The 17,870-nt window shown below is 39.1% G+C and overlaps 1 protein-coding gene across 3 annotated transcripts in view; it reads right to left on the bottom strand.

The window, feature by feature from the left end:
- Nucleotides 1-6: 6 nt before the first annotated feature.
- LOC149015813 (nucleoporin) overlaps nt 7-17,870 on the bottom strand; it is a 53,845-nt gene continuing 35,981 nt past the window's right edge. Inside the window, exon 11 of one of the 3 annotated variants that reach the window (XR_016173484.1) lies at nt 7-4,304. The gene's annotated coding sequence lies outside the window, so the exon portion shown is untranslated. The other 2 variants (XR_016173485.1, XR_016173483.1) reach the window with 2 other exon arrangements.

The following is a 17,870-nucleotide window of genomic DNA, read 5'->3' as shown; positions in this document are numbered from 1 at the left end:
GCCATGATCATTCCTTTAATTTGATTTCTCTAACATTTTAGATCTGATTTCATGTTAGCATTCATCTCTGATCTATTGTTGATATTCATCTAGAGTGAATCCTTATTCTCTCTAGTTTCTCCTTTGAATCCATTATTTGTTTTTATTGAAAACCATGTTTTGATCAAATTAGAAAGTCATGTTTTCCAAATTAGGAAGTCATGATTTTTTTATTTTTTATTTTATCTTGGATGATGTCTAATCCATGCTAGATAGTCTTAGTATGCTTATGTGGAGTTCCCCTTCGAATTTTGAAGCAATTGGACTTCAAACAAAGAAGTTATGACCAATTTTGTGTTTGCTGCTGCGTAGTGTTCACCTGGTCAACTGCCTGGTCGACTGGGCCAATAGACTAGCCAATCGACCAAGGCTGACATCAACTCCAATTTTGCTCTATTTCGACTCTAATCTTTTGGAATTGATTCTTATGACCTATACATGTTTTCTCAAGCTTGTTTAGGTGATTTTGGTATTTATCTCTGATCTCTCAATTGAATGTTATATATTCGGATTACGAGGTGAGCATTCCAACTCACAATATGCCTATTTACATGCCTTATTGTAATATGACATGAATACATGATCTAGCTACTGTTATTTTGTTTTTTTCACATCATGATACTTCTGTAATTACAGTAACATGTTTATAATGTGATTTATATATAGAAATGACTATGGATTGATGTGGGTGTGGATTGGACTATGATGTGCTATGTATGGAATCATGTTATGTTGTGGATGCCTAGGTTGTAATTGTGGAATGGTGAATGCCCTTTTGGCATTTCTATCTTTAGACACCAGTGGAGGTGGTATAGGATGCTTTCCTATGGTGCCCCTTGACTCTTTCCCTGCTACTGATTGACATACCTAGGTTTGGTCTAGCAGTGTTTGGCTAAGAATACCCTGTTATATCAGACCGGATTCGTTAGGGAATTGAGACCTAGTGACTCGTGGTAGCAATGGGGGTTTGTGGGCGCGCAAGACCGGTAACCAACCTGTGAGAGGACATGAATCACATTGCGGGGGTCATTCATTGGAGGGTCGCAAGTAGTAGACTTGGCCTCATGGGCACTCAAGACCGGTGAGTTATATCCGTGAGAGGACATAAGAGATTCCCGTTTTCTATTTGTGGATGACCAATAGGGTTAGTGAGTCCGTAGTCTGAGTTGGTTGTAGCATTATGATACGATGACTCTAGTGGGAAGATATCGGAAAGGATCGTTGGGGGCAAGGAATGGAAATATCTAACCCTAAGTTGATATAACTAAGTAGATGACTTGCATTGGACTAAGATTTACCCTGTACACGCGCCAATACTCAGACCAATGGTGATGTGAGAGAGTGGTGACCTAAACCCCAGCCATGAAATGTCCTAAAGGGATGCAAGACCTAATTACCACCGGAGAACCTAAGATACCTACATAGTTGAGGGAAGAGTGATTTGAGACCCACCCAAAGGAGTATGGTGCTATGACTTAAAGCGTGTCTGTCAATAGAGACCAGCATACATATATAGAGTTAAAAGCATACTTGCATATATTGTTTCATATCATTGCATTTATGTTTGCCTTTGATTGTGTGTGAAGATGCTTATTGTGATTGAATATACTTGCTAAGTTCTTTTGAGCTTACCCTTCGGGGGACTTGTTTTTAGATGACTTTGCAAGTCCGGAAGAGAACACATGCCACAATACGGAGGACCTTCCTTATATGGTACGGCTCCGAAAGTCTTTGGAGAAGGTTATGACTTGGGGCAGCCAACACTTAGGTTTGGACTGCATTGATGGCTCCTATTGATGGCAGCCGGCATCCTCTTGTTTGCCGATGGGATCGTGAGCTAGATGCTAACCTGAAGCTACAAGAGCGCAATCCAAAGGTGAAGAAGATGGAGATTGAAGAAGAAGAGCCAATGGAAGATGTTGATTAGATTTCTCTTTTTTTCTAGACTTTTCCTTTTATTTGTATTAGCTTAGAGCTATGCTTTAGATTTCGATCTACCTTCTGCATATGTTGTGAGGTATATTTCCGCTATACTCTACAGTTTTCTTTTGATTTGGATCTTGTTATTCACACTCTTATATTCTTTTGTGATCCTTTCTTGATTTTGTTTACTAAATTACTTGAATACAATGATTTGTTCTTGCTTTTGATTAAATTATTGTGCTAAGTGGATATGATCGTTCCTAAACTTGATCTTCGGGGTTGTGGATCACACCTCCGAGTATTCCAGATAGGGTACCAACTGGAGGGACGTGACAATAGGAATCAGAGGGACTCTAAATCCAGACTCAAGATGACTAAGGTAAACAACGATGACTTCAGGGTTAGTCGCATAAGGATGATCAAAAGGTTCTAGGACCCAAACTCTAGCTTTAAGGGGAAAGTAATAATCTTGCAAATAAGAAGACAATTTGAACTTCTTAATCTTGGAGGGATACCACTCTGGTCCAGCATACTTTGGATTCTTCTTCTCTTTAGTGATGTCTAAAAGATGATAAGGAACTATTACTTCATCATGAGCATAGGGAGCAGGCTTCCAATCTAACAGAGTTTGATCGTAGGGAAGAACACTTAGGGTTTTCTCTTGACCAACATCCAAAGAAAGTTCTGCTTGACCAAAAGAACTTGGAGCCGAAGGATTGGCAGAATGATCCATGAAACAAGAAAAAAGAAGAGAACAAAGACTCAAAGACTCAAAGACTCAAATGATGTTTAGGGAAAACAATGAAGTTGTAGACAACTGAAGCCTCTGCTTAAGAAAGATCGAAGGAAGGTTATGGAAGAAGAGAGGTGATGGTAAATAAATAAATATAGGTGTGAAGTGACATGATTGTAAACTCTTGAAATTTGGAGGGAAGATATACAATGATTCGAATCAATGGCTGTAACTACTCATAATCGACGTCTGAAATTAATCATTTACTTAAGGAACAACACAACTGGACACGTGGATGACATAGGGAAGTTATGAAAAGCATTGGAATCATGCGATGGAGAGTAAGTAACATTTGGAATCGTGCGTCAAAGAGAGGATAACGTCTGAAAAACCGAAGGGTTGCATTTATGAAGGGATGAAAAAGCTGACGGATGAAGATTTTCAACTGATTCTCAAGCTGGTTTGGGGGTTGAGTACAGTTGTTTGATGATTAAAGTGGCTGACTACTTTCCCAAGAGGATGAAAACCCATTTTTTAACGAGGGTCATATCATAAACCAACATTTGGATTTACGATGATTCGAAAATCAAAAAATTACAGTTTCAAAAATTAATTTCGACGGTGTTGGAAGTTCAAACGTTGATGAGTCAGAACTTTGCTATTTGGAGGATAAGATCAAAAATCAACATCATGGGTCGACAATTTAAAAGAAAGCAGTTAACTTCAAAAGACAGATGCCAAAGGAATGGCTCTGATTGAATCTAGTATCCATTGATTGATCTCTCCAGCTGAGTTGAATTGGACGATACCCGATAAACTCCCAAGATCAAATGATGAGCTCAGGATTCTGGTGAGCTCTACAAAGCTATAGATTGATCTCAGAATCTCTGATGAACTCAGATGAGCTGAGAATTCTGATGAGCTCTACGAAGCTATAACTTGATCTCAAAATTTCTAATGAACTCTCTCAAGTGAAGGATGAATTCAGAATCCAAATAAGCCCTCATAACTGGGGATGAGCTCAAGTACTGAAGAATTCTCACAGCTTATGTCAGACCAAGAAATGAGTCAAAGATGGTCAAACAAAAATCAATTCGCCTGATCAGAGGAAAAGCTTAAACCTCCTTATCAGAGTTTCAATACGATTCGTGTTGTGAATAAATTACTCCAACTCCGATTCACACTGGTTCAACCGGATTCAACCGGTGACACAAGCCACAATATGGGTCCACCCGAAAATTAGACAAGGGTCAAGTCATGACCATCCGATCCGAACTTTCCATCCGACGGTTATCAGCAATGAAGAGTCACGTGGAAAATCTATAAATAGGGACGAAACACACATAGAAGGTAACCCATTCAAATTCTTAAAAAGACACACTCTTCCCACTTATTTTCCATTAAAGCTCTTCAGAAGCTCTCAATGAGCTCCGAAACATTTCTTCAATATCAGTTACTGACTTAATCGTCAAAGACAGAACGCCAATCCAGCTGGTCGGCTCCGTTTCTAACAGATTCGTTCATTTTAAAGGAAATGTGAACTCAAACCAAATCGATCAAGATCTGAGTGTTTGATGTGAGATTCTTGGTTCACAAACCCCGGCGAAATCTACACCAACAACATGGTATGTATGTGATCATGTTCAACAATTGACAACTTTTAAGCAATCATCTTGATAAATACAAACTTTACCCCCATCCCCTCAATGAAAAAATACCCCCATTCCCTCCATCAACAAAAAAACATACATGATAAATATGAACACAGAGAAGAGAAGAGATAGTATTCACCAGCCACCTGGAGCTTTCAAATAATACACTCATACAACAGTAAGTGGAGCACTTGGAAAAAGGGGAAATAAAAAACATCCCCTTAACTCGCTGGATGTCCACGAGTACAATTATGTATATCCTTCCTATGCTACTGCTATAATTAAAGCACTACAGTCATGGGCCGCCAGCTCAACAATTATGTTTTATTCATTCAACCTTTTCTACTGCTAAAACTCCACCAGTAGAATCATGGGCCGTCAGCACCATGACATGGGTTTTATTCTTCAATTTATGCAATGTCGACAAGGATAGGACAATCTACAATCTGTTCCTCCTAGGACCCTGTGAAGGCTGGACTGATGGAACAAGTTTGAGCTCTTTCATTCATTGTCTGGGTTACTGCAACACAAATTAGTATATCACCTTATCATTCACAGTACCATAACCATCAGCCAGAAAAGAATGCGTCTCTAAAAGCCTCATATCACTTACCTGTATTTATTTGACTAAGTTCTACTCGTACAAATGTCACAGACGGTTCTTAGTACTTACTAATTAAAATAAACTAAAATTCACAAATAGCTGATGTTCAGCTATTTGTGATTTGTGGCTACAAACCATTTATTTTGATTCCTGCCGTGCTTTAATGATTATGTGCTGACTTTTGCTTTGGTGAAAGGCCTTTTGATCTATTAAAATTTAAAACATAAATTCCAATTCAAAATCTTTTCTACCCCTTGAAAGTTTTACTCTCTACACAATCTCAGTGATCATCTCTGTCACTGAATGCTGCTAGTTCTTCACCATTGGAATCTCCATCCAGAAACCAGATAAACATAGCAGCTTAGTTCTACATCTTCCATCAACTTGCCTTGTCTCTGCAGTAAGGATGGTTTTAACATTGGGTTTAACAGATCAGTGACAACAGCTGCAGCTGCTATAATGAGTTCAGGATCAGCAGCCTCTGCAAAGCGAAGCCAGAGTTTCATCACAAGTCCATATAATCATCATGAAAGGCTATCCACTGTTTCTAATCCAATGTCAATGTTTCCGATTGGGGTTCACCGGATAGAAATTTAGACCATTCAGTAAGAGGAACTCAACAATCAGAGGAATCAGGAGTGTACTAATTTTTGCAGACTATTATGTTTTCTGCAGTTTCTGACCCTATTCAATGCCTATCCACGGTAGTATCTCTACAGTTGCTGCAGTCAAGAGGAAGTTAAAAAAAAAAATCAGATGCCACAATCAAGGTGGGTGACCTTGTCTGAAATCATGATGCTTTCATACTTTGTTCCTCCAATCCTTCCATTCAAAATAGCAAAAGAGCTCTCACTAATGGTTTTTCTTTACCTGAATTTTGCTTTGAAGGGAAAAATTTTTTCTTTTGAAGCTCAACGAAATATTACAGATCCATAATCACTTTTCAGAAGATGGCATCTCAACAGAAGTCCCAAACCCTTGATTCAATACCTGCCCCCCTTTAGGAACCTAACCCCCTACCTTTGATCCCACATCTCAACCCTTCCTTTCTCCCTAAACCCTAGTAGAATCTAATATCATCTTCCTCATTCAAACCTTAGAAACCCTAGCCTACATTCATTCATAACTTCAAACTACTCAAACCCTAATACCTTGTACGATCACCCTCCTACACCCCTCTTAGCCCCTCCATCCTAACCCTAATAAACCTAGACACCCTAAAGAAACCCCAAAATTGAGAAAATTGTAATTTATTAAACCCTAGAATACTGCATTCAAATCTGAATTTTAGAAACAACAAAATTGAGATCTGAATTCTTAAAACCTAACCATTAACCTTGCTGGCCGAACCCCATCTTCATTCCCCTCAAACGTAAAACACCTCCAGACCCTAGAAACACTAAAAAAACATAAACCCTAGCTTTTCCTGATGCAAACTAAATCCAGGACCACCAAATGAGGGCCCAAGCGATTTACCAACGCCGCGCAACCAGAAACCCCAATAATTTCGTCCAAGTATAGGGGTATTGTATTGCCATTCTTGGGTTCAGTCTACTTGAGGTCCCATTGAGTCCAGTCTATTGTCTGGAGCCTAGATCTATTTTAGCTTTCTTATTTGTATTAGTATTTTGTGAGTTATTATAGAGTCCTTGCTTTTCTTGGAAGTTGTTAAGTTAGAGTCCTAATCAGATCTAGCAAGTTATTTTAAAGTCAATTAGGCTTCTTAAATAGAGCCCTATTTTGTTTCTCATTTGAGGTTATAAATAAAGCCTCCTCAATCCGTAATTACTAAGTTGAATTGAATAAAATTTCCTAGTTTGGAGGAATCAAAGTCGTGGCTTCCTTGGGCCATGGTGGAATTAAGAGTGAGTTCATCTTCTAAAATTTCAGCATTCTTTTTGAAGTGCAGCAGGCCTTAACCATCTCCAAGTGAATCGTCCCCAATACCATCCCTAGCCTTCCCTCTTCTTCCTCCATCCATCGCTACCTCCTTTTTATTATTCTTGACTTCTGGACTCTTCTAGAGACCCAAGTTTTAAGGTCAGATCTACACCAATCTAATTATTAGATCTGCCCAAACATCAGGAACCTCATCCCCCCAGCCCCAGTGACCTTAGATCCCAATTTGACCTTCGATTTCAAGATATAAATATTTTCTTGCATTTTCGTACTTTCTAGTACCCTAAAAACAAGAACCCTAATATCTTTCAAGAATCCTAATATCTTTCGATTTAGCCATCCAAACTCCCACCAAACTTGGGGAATCATATTCTTATATTAATACCTACATTCCCTCCAAGTTTCAACCAATTCAGAATCTATAGACCCAAGCTCCCATCTCAAGGAATTTATCCCGTGTCTTCCATGGAATGGGTTTCATATCTTTGAAATATTGACCATAAAATATTAACCTAACCTTCATAAGACATATCACAAAGGAACCCCATATACCCTAAATTCCCAAAACCCTAGCCAAACCTAACCCCGCAACCAACCCATTCCCTTCAACTGCTTAATTGACTACTGATTCTAATGACTAGGATCCGGGAGTGAACCTAAATCTAGGGCAACATCCTTACAAGACAAACCCTAGGATATGGATTTACCTCATTTCCCCCCACCCTAGACTGAAAGATCAGCTCTGGAATCTAAACTATAGCAAGGTTCAGAGATGAATTCTATTAAACCGTATCCTCTAAACCATATTCAAATCCTATTGATCCAATTTCCAACCTTTACAACCCTAAATCAGCCCTACACCATAATCGCAGGGTGTTTTAGACCTGAAACAGAGGTTGTCCACCCTTGAATTTCCCTAGAAGACCTAACTGCAGTGCATTGCAATGCTAATCTTACTGCTGGCCCTCAATTTGGGGGTACATTAATGGGACTCGTACTTGATTCTTTCTCCACTTCCTCCCAGATTGCAATTGCTCCTTGCTAAAGGAGCAGTCCAAGTCCCACATGAACTTCATAGCTCTCTGATTGCCACTCAAGTCAAACTTCTTCCTAGGTTTTGCAAGATAAGTCCTTTCTAGAAGCTCATTCCCTCTCTTATTTACTTTCCCCTTCTAATCCTAACCTCAAATATAGCAAATCATCATTTGGTATCAAAGCCACGATAGGAGATGAAAATTAGAAGTATTCGGTTCACTAAATCCTAAGACAGCAGTTATGAAGATGTTTCAACTTTCAACAACTGAACAACAGATCACCAAAAACCATAAGCAGGAGGAAGAGAGGCTCTCAGTAATGGATTGCTGCTACTACTCATGCCCCACACCTTCCACTTGGCAAAGAATCCCAGCCAAGGCACCAAATGATTCTAGTTGTGCAACCAACTAGTTCTTGCATTTAGACACTCCATTTTGATGAGGAGTGAATGAACAACTGGTTTGATGAATCATGCCAAGAGAATCACAAAAACTAGATATATCATCTTGCACATATTCTAAAGCATTATCAGATCTAACAATGTTAATAGGAAAAGAAATAAGCAAAATTTTGTAATATAGATAAAAAAACTCGGTTCAATCCTTCAAAGTACAACCACGTGAGATGAGAAAAATCATCCACAAAAGTCATAAAATAACAAAAATCATGCCCATCACTAACTCTGCAAGGACCCCAAATATCATAATGAACTGAAGAAAACACTCACTGCGAGGGACAAAGAGTGGAAGATAGGTGGCACAATGATGCTTCCCCAACTCACATGCCTAACAGTTTAACCTAGACAGAGACTTAAAAGACGGAAATAAAACTTTTAACCTAGCTAAGGAAAGATGAACTAAACAACAATACCCCTTAAAAGCATCCATACCATCGATTGGGGCAGCATAGTCTAGATAGTAGAGTCCATTCCATTCACGCACTCCACCAATCATCTTCCTCGTGTAAATATCCTAAAAAACACAAGAGTTGGGAGTAAAGGCTACCGAACAATTCAAGGCTTTAGTTCACGAATTAACAGATAATAAATTAAAAGGAGTGTTAGCAACATGTAGGACAGATGACAAAGTAAGGGAAGGTGTTGGAAAAACACTTCTAGAACCTAGAATAGGAGTGGAAGTCCCTTAGCTATGACAACAGATTTATTAGTAGTGGATTTACAAAAAGAACTAAAAAGGAATGACTTACTAGTCATATGGGAAGAAGCCCCTGAATCGATGATCTAATAAGTGCATAGGCAAGATGACTTATGTGACTATTGAACACCACGGCCACCATATGATCTATGAACTCCCCCTGAACCATGACCATGACCCTTCTGCGAGTAGAAGTAAAAGCAAAACTCTCTCCTTTGGAACTATTTCCAGGAGAATTACTTTCAGGTAAGGCAATCCATTGGAGTCTAGAGTATGCCTAACTAAGATTGGGGACATGCTCACCATCTAAGAGATGTCGTTTGACGGCTTTTAGTTTAGGGTTCAATCCTGCAAGAAACTTAGACACAAAAAACTCATTCCATTGTGCCTAAAGCTTTTCTATATCCGTAGTTAGGGGCTAAAAATATTCAACTCCTCCATCATGCCCTTGAAGGAGTTGTAATAATCCTACAAAGATTTGACAACCTGCAGAAATTGAAATAATTTTTCACAAATATTATAGGTACATGTCATATTTTTTGCTTGGGAATAGGTTTCTTGCAAATCATCCCATATTCCCTTGGCAGTCTTGTGAAACATAACACTAGCTGCTATATCAGGTTCACACTATTCCACATCCAGATCTTGCTGACAACATCATCTTGGGCTTAACTAGAGTAGGATTTATCAGTCTCGGCAAGGGGTTAAGTCTCAATGAATTTAAGCTTACATTTTGCAAGGACATAAACATGGACAGCTTGGGACCACAACAAATAGTTGGAACTACCTTTTAATTTGATATAAGTAATCTGAACATTCACTTGATATCCTAGAGGTCCCTTGGATTCTATAGGACTCATGGTCGAATCATCAGTTATAGTAGACATTTAGGGTAGATCTTAAAGATATCATAGAATAAGACTCACTTCAAAAATCTGTAGCCCAGGGAACAAAAAAGAGCAGCAGCAGACAAGAAGTTGGGTAAAAAAAAAAACAACTTTGCAATACACAAAATAAGGTAGAGAGATCAAGTTGAAGTCGATCCAAGTTGTGGGGTCTACAGAACATATAATAGGTCAAGAGATCAGTTTGCATGAAAGACTGATCAAGAAAATCCATTACTTGCAGCTATAGGTAGCTACACACCAAGGGGAATAAGAGCAGAAAAAGAGCTTCAAAGGAGAACAACGGAGACAGCACTGTTTTAATTAAAAGAGCTATGATGCCATGTTAGAAATCAAGCTCTTAAGAATCAAACCAGTAGTTGAACTGAAGGAAAAAAAACAAGGAAAAAGAAGAAGAAGAAGAAAAGAGGAGAAGAACCAGCAACAGGAGCCTGAGATTATAGATTAATTTCCTAAAATCGCAAGTTAGTTTTATTTATAGATCTCAAAGCCCAAATACAACTTGAGAGACAAGTATTTCTGCCCTCTAAAAAAGGAAACAAAAATACAAACTGTCGACAGAAAATGCTAACACAAAAATTTGCCCAAAATAGAAAGAATAGAAAAGGAAAGTATGAAAATAGAAACTATGTAACTCTTAACTCTTCAAAATTTGTGCACTAAGAATTCTTTTTCAAAAATAGAAACTTAGTAACTTAAGCACCAAGCCTGCTATCCTAAGTCCTGCGCACCAAGGCAGCAGCATTGAAACTTGCACACCAAACCCGCACAACTCTCAACAGAAAGCAAGTAATGTCGTGGTCTTGTTAGGAGGGCCACGGAGGATTTGAGTGATATTCTTCTTCGAGTACAGCCCTTGTTCTTCAATTTCCAGCATCAGTTCAACAATTCCCCACAGCCACTCAACCTCAACAGCAGCTCAAGTCCAACACCTCCCTTCCCCATTCAAGTCCCTCCCCCCTCTTCTCCATTCCATCGACAAGCGTCCCCCTTCTATCCCAGTGATAGCAGCAGCAACCCACCCCTAATTCTCCCTCATCCCTTCCCTTTAGGACTCCCTTCTTCCACCAAAAGAATTGCCCCATCCCCTTAAAACCATACTCCAATGCCCTTATACCCCCTTTCTGCTTTTCTGGAATCTTTTTTCCCGCAATTTTAGAACCTTTTCCTAGATCTAAAATTCAAGGTCAGATGTACAGCAACCTAACCGTTAGATCTTCCCAAACTTTAGGAACATCATCCCTCTAACCCTAGTGACCTTCCCTCCCAGTTTCAGACCAATTGGACCAACTCAAATCCTAGTCTAACCCTAACCCTAATTCAACTGAAACTCTCATAACTCCCAAACCCCTCAACCAAACTCTCATAACTCCCAAACCCCTCAACCAACTCTAAACCTTGTTACGATTAGCATCCCCACCCCTTCTCCTACATTGATCCCTATCCCAATCAAATCCAAGAATCCCAAACCATTTAGGACTCTTCAAACACATCCTAATGCATCTAGGACTGACCTAAACTTATTAGATTTAACCTGAAATCATAAAACATAAACAACAGCCCCCTCATAAGCCTGACCAAACCCTATAACAGCAACCCTTAAACCCCTGACCTGGAATGACTACATCATCCACCAAAACCCTAAGACGACAGTATTCAGCCTTAAAACCCTGAAACCTAATCTCATACTTAATTCCCAGATCTGAAACCCAACTACAGCATAGTCTTAACCCCTAAAACCCACATTCCTTCAATCCAAGAAGACTGGAATACAGAAAGAGGATCTTGGAGTGACCCAATTTTAGGGTTTAATTTCAAATTCTCAAACCCTAGAATCTGGGTTACATCACTTCAGTTGGTTGGTCAATCAGTCACATTATTGTATTTATCATCAGCAAAATGCCACCAATAATTGTCTTTTACTCTAACAAGCCGTCCAAGACTTCTTGGATGAAGGAAAATTTAGAACACTAAAAATTTCTAAGCAACAGCCCAACGTGCAGGCAGCTCTTTCAGTTGGTGTTCCCTATTCCAAGACATCAACAATGGCTTTAGTGCAGTAGCACCTTGTTTTTTGGGTAAAAAAATTCACGGGTTCAAATCTTGTCATCCCTACCTAAACCTTCTCCTCTGGGCAGGAACGATGGATCAATTGAGGTCAAAACAAATTTATGGATCAGGGCTTGTGTAACCATGATTTCATACTTAAATCTTATCTACCCTTATGGTGACTTTTTGGGGACTAGAGAGACTAGACAAGGTTCATAGAGACCATATCGATTCATCTGGATGGTGGACTCCCTTGATAGGCTTATTGATTAGGGACTTGACTCCAGTTTCCGTCTCTCACAATCCATACCTCCCACTAATTTTGGGTTGAGTACCAGAAGAGATCATAAGTAGCATCACGGATCGACCCAATTCCCACTCTTGATAGTGTAGTAAATAGTAATGTGTCACGCTGACGCACCTTTCAAATTTCTTTAATGAAACATCTTGCCATGACATATACCACGGAGCTATTCTACCTCTGAATGTGACTTACTAAGAACATGTTTCATTAAACATACAAGAAGAATATTCCTAAATGTTGCAAAAGCTTTTTAGCCACTTCAATTATGTAAACATACAAGAAGAATGATGCATAAATGTTGCTAGGTAGAAATGGATTCATAAATGGAAACAAAAAAAAAATGTACTAATTGTTAGAAGAATATTCCTAAGATCCCAAAGGATCCCAAATTAGCACTGGTGCTAATTAGCGCCAGTCCCAAGATCTCTTGGGATATTTGGGTCTGTTACGGTATGTTTAACCCTATATATCAGCTCTCTCGAACACTTTGGAACAATAAGCTGAGTCTCTCTTCTGGCTGCATTATTCACTTCTCTTTTCCTCTTTTCCTCTCTTCCTCTATTCTTAATTATTTGATTTACATGGTATTAGAGTCATCCTGACACTGGTTACACCCTACACCAATCTGCCTTGGTTCTTAGCCCTTCTCTTTCTACTTTTCAAACTGTGGTCTCTACATACTCAATCTAGAGCTCACAACTTCAGAAGAAGGGGTAAGTCTTCACCCCATTGTTCATGTCGCGATTTTCTGGTGTGACTGTGATGATGTAAATCTGCTCTTAACAATTAAAGCAGATTGTTCGTGACTTGTTTGGTGATTGAAGATAATGATTGAAGTATGATGATAAGGATGTCACGAGGAGATTGATTTTTCTGGTGATTGATAGACTTTTCCATAATTCCAGATGATTTTGTGGTGGAAATCTTTCACATCTTGTTCTGATTTTTCTGGTAAAGTTTCTAATCATATGCTTTCTATCTTCTGATATAATGGATGATGCGGAGAAAGGTTCATTCAATTGTGACAGAGAATTCTATTTTCTGCTGTAGTGGGTGATGCAGAGAAAGGTGCAGTTGTGACAGAGGCTGTATCCTCTTATTCTATGTTGCTTGAAGCTTGATGGAGTTGATAATTTTCAGCAGTGGCATAAAACTTTAAAACATATGTTAACTGGTCAAGATTAATAGGCTCACCTGACACAACCGTCTGGTAATGACCCTACATGGATTACTATTGATGCACGTATTTTTGGACAGATGCTAAACTCCATGGAAAAATATATAGTAAACTTGTTACCCACATTGATACAGTAAAAGAATTATGGACTTACTTGGAAGTCTTGTATTCGAGGCGCAATAATTTAGCTGTATATATGAGATGTCCCAAGAATTTTACAGATGTAAGAGAAAGGGTCGATCACTCGGTACTTTGGAAATCCCACCTATGAAAATTTAAATGCCCTTCTATCCATTGCATCTGATCTGACCTCTTGCATTGCATTACCATAACGAAAAGATAAAATCTATCATTAAAATAAAAAAAGATTGCTCTTGTGACTCGGAATGAACCTTTCTCAGTGGAGGAAAGCAAGAGCAAGACCATTGCTTACAGAAAGGAGCATCAGGAGCAAGAAGATTCAATCGGACAACGAATTCTTGCGTGTGGTTCTTTTGTCAAAATTTAATGGCCTCACTATTTATTATTTTCATTTTTGAATCATTAAATATAGTATGCCTGGCCTGAATCAGCATCATTATAGAGGAAAGCCCCACAACCTGGGTCAATCATATCTCATGTCTTACCCCTGGCTGCTATTTTCATCATTGACTTGGTGATTCACCTATAATGATTCATCATTGGCTCCTGCCCCGATTGAGTAGGGAGCGCCTTCTCTAGCAACCTTGGTGGCCTTGGACCGGAGTATGATTCAGTTCGGTCTTAGATTTTTAGGGGCAGAAACTATTGCATCCCTTACCAACACATTTAGTTGTGTCCTTCGCATTGCATGAGAAAGCTCTCATGATGCACCACTTACTGATACTTCAGCTCTTCTATACAAAATTAAAGCAATACTACCAGCAAGTGTACAAACTTTGAGCAGAAACTTGCAACACAAAACCTATATGGAGAAATCTTTTTACCAAGCTTCGACTTGGACTGGCCCACTCACAGCCTTATATTAGTGGTACCGCCAGTGATGTTTCAGTTTTCAACCCCATAACCCATTTTTTGTGATTTTTTTCTGCATTCAAGCCCTTTTCACCCCTTTTCAGTCATTCCCTTGCCTTCCATCACTCTCTTTGCTCCGTTGGGGATCTTCTCAGATTTTTGCAAGGTTTGTTCTAAACTTCCCATATTTTTTATTTTTGCTTTGTTGCTGGCTTAAATGGTGTTCTATGGCTTGCATCAAACATTTCATGTATGCAACACAATTTGTTCAATTATACAAAGTTTGTATTTCTCACAAACTCTCATTTATATTAACACTTGAATGATAACTTTTCATTGGTTTTTTTTAGCAAAATACCTACATCATTATGTTCTGTCAGCTTTCCATAGGTAGTATGCAAGAAATTAGACCTAAAGTACAACTAAAAAGCCCAGAAACTTGCTGTAGAAACTACCTGGAAAAATTCCCAGTTTCCAATCAAAATTTCGTAGGTTTCGACCATATCTCAGTTTCAAGGCTGGGCGAAACGGGCCAGAAAAATGAGATTTTGAACCTTGGTACTAGCATGGGAATGGTGGGAGTCAGGGGACCAATTTTGGTCGTGGTGGCTGTGGGGCAAGAAGAGCCCAGAACCAGCAGCAGACCAGTGGGCGATTCACTACTTCTGTGAATGGTGGGTGATTCACTAATTCCGCAAATGGTCAAGGTGCTGCCTCTTGTGTGATTATTGTGCTAAGCCACGTGGCCCAGGGCACATCTGAAAGTAATAAGCTACATGGGAAGCCAGGACAGTAGCAACATGCCAATTTGACTACTAATAATAAAAACTCACCACAGTCCCTTCTAATGGTAAGATGATATTGATGACTATCCTTTTTCCCATCTACTTCCAATGTAACATCAGCTAATGGGTCTCTAGCAACTGCTAGGCACCGGTACAGTTCACCCAAATCAATCCTTATCTTTGACATTTGATCCTCTACCTTCCTAATTTTCCATACAATCTCATGTCACTATATAAGCTTGCTTATTAATGCTTTTAACTGTTCAGTAACCTTTTACCCTGACTCTTGTGTTTTTCAGGATCTTGCTATGTAGAGGACGATTTGTGGAGGATGTGAGTCAGAAGGATTGTATTTGCTTGAGGATACCGCATCTCCTTCTATCGCATGTGCTAGTGTTGCTTCCCCTCATCAAATCCATTAGTCCCTTGGTCATCCATCATTGGACAGATTAATGAAGTAAGATACTACTTTTCAGTCTTTATCTAGTTCAGAATGCGAATGTTGTCAGTTCAAGATGCTCCACCATGTGAATTATCCTCCCCGAGTCAATAATAGGTTAGTGCACTCTGAAGTTCGGAGGACATGCCTTGTTATTTCAAAGTTCAAAGTTGGGTTTCAAATATTTTGTGACTTTTGTTGATGACCATTCCAAGGTCACTTGGTTATATTTAATGAAAAGAAGTAATGCGTTGTTTCTATTTTCCCAGCATCTGTATCCAAAATTAATGCCCAATTTGATGTGAATATGTGAATCCTACATAGTGATAATGCAAAGGAGTACCTTTCTACTCCCTTTTCTGAGTTCATGACACCAAATGGTATGCTTTATGAGTCTTCCTGTTCTAGTACACTAAGGAAAAATGGAGCCGCAGAAAGGAAAAATCGCCACTTGATGGAGGTCACCTAATCCTTAATGTTTGAAAAGAAGTTTGTTAGAAAACAAGCTTTAAACAATCAAAATAGCAGTTGAACTTGAACAGAGAGAAGAAGAAGAAGAAGAGAAGAGAGATGAAGAACCAATAGAAAAGACCTGTGATTCTTAGCTAGTGAGTCTAGAATCACAGAGCACTTTTATTTATAGCTTATAATGAATCTAATACAACTTGAGAGACAAGTAATTGTCCTCTAGAAGAAGGAAACAAAATATTACAACTTTAGTAACTTCCTAACTCCTAAAATAGAAAGTTCTAAAAATAGAAACTACCACCAAAATAGAAACTATGCTTTCTAAAAACTCCCAATACTTATGTAGCAAGATTCCCTCATTAGAAATAGAAAATATAATCAAAACAATAGAATAATACTGTTCACGTGAACAGTAAATGTTGTTTTTACTGTTTACGTGAACAGTAAATGCTGTTTTTACTGTTCACGTGAACAGTAAAAACACTGTTCACGTGAACAGTGAACGCCCAAATTTACGTATACTTCAACACTCCCCCTCAAACTGGAGCATACAAATCTCCCATGCCCAGCTTGCAACAGATAGACTGAAAACTTGGTCTGAACAGAGCTTTGGTGAACAAATCAGCTAGTTGGACAGTAGAGTTCACAAAAGGAGTTGTTATAAGCTTCTTCTTCACTGCATCACGCACAAAATGACAATCTACCTCTATATGCTTCGTTCTCTCATGGAACACTGGATTACTAGCAATGCAAGTGGCTGCCTGATTATCACAAAACATTTTCATAGGGGCAGAAACTGGAAATCATATTTCCTCTAACAATGAACGAAGCCACATCAATTCAGCAGCAGTGTGGGCCATAGCCCTATACTCAGCTTCAGCACTAGATCGAGCAATGGTGGACTATTTCTTACTCTTCCAAGTCACAAGATTTCCACCAAGAAAAGTACAATAACATGTGGTTGACCGGCGATCAATGACGGATCCAGCCCAATCTGCATCAGAAAAGGCAACCAAGTCCATACTCCGATTTGGTCGATAGATGAGCCCTTTTCAGGGCGCACTCTTAAGGTACCGAAGCACTCTCATTGCTGCATCCCAATGAGCCTTCCTAGGAGACTGCATAAACTGACTCAACACACCAACAGAATAAGAAATATCAGGACGAGTAACAGTAAGATAAATAAGTTTCCCAATAAGACTCCCGTAACGATGGACATCATCTAACAAGTCACCATCATCACGTCCTAACTTCAACTGAGGATCCATGGGAATGTCGCTAGGTTTAGAAGCAAGCATGTCAGTCTCAGTCAAAAGATCTAACACATACTTTCTTTGTGACAAACTTACTCCTCTTTTACTGTGGATCACTTCAATCCCCAAGAAATATTGTAGATCACCTAAATCTTTGGTTTGGAAAGATTTTTGTAAGTGTGCCTTAACTGTATGGATTGCATCAATATCATTGCCTGAAAGGACAATATCATCAACATAAACTGCCATAATGACAACACAATCACCCTGCCGTCTAACAAACATAGAGTGATCAGAATAACACTGTACAAAACCAAAAGACTCCACAGTCTTGCTAAATTTCTCAAACCAAGCCCATGGAGATTGTTTGAGTCCATAAATCGCTTTATGAAGCCTGCAAACACGAACATTGTCCTCCCCCTGAGCAACATACCCTGGAGGTTGCTCCATGTAAATTT

The sequence above is a fragment of the Hakea prostrata genome, chromosome 5, assembly GCF_041222555.1.
Source record: "Hakea prostrata isolate BN-2017 chromosome 5, UWA_Hpros_2, whole genome shotgun sequence".
NCBI lineage: Eukaryota > Viridiplantae > Streptophyta > Magnoliopsida > Proteales > Proteaceae > Hakea > Hakea prostrata.
This window is presented reverse-complemented; position numbering and strand designations above follow the sequence as displayed.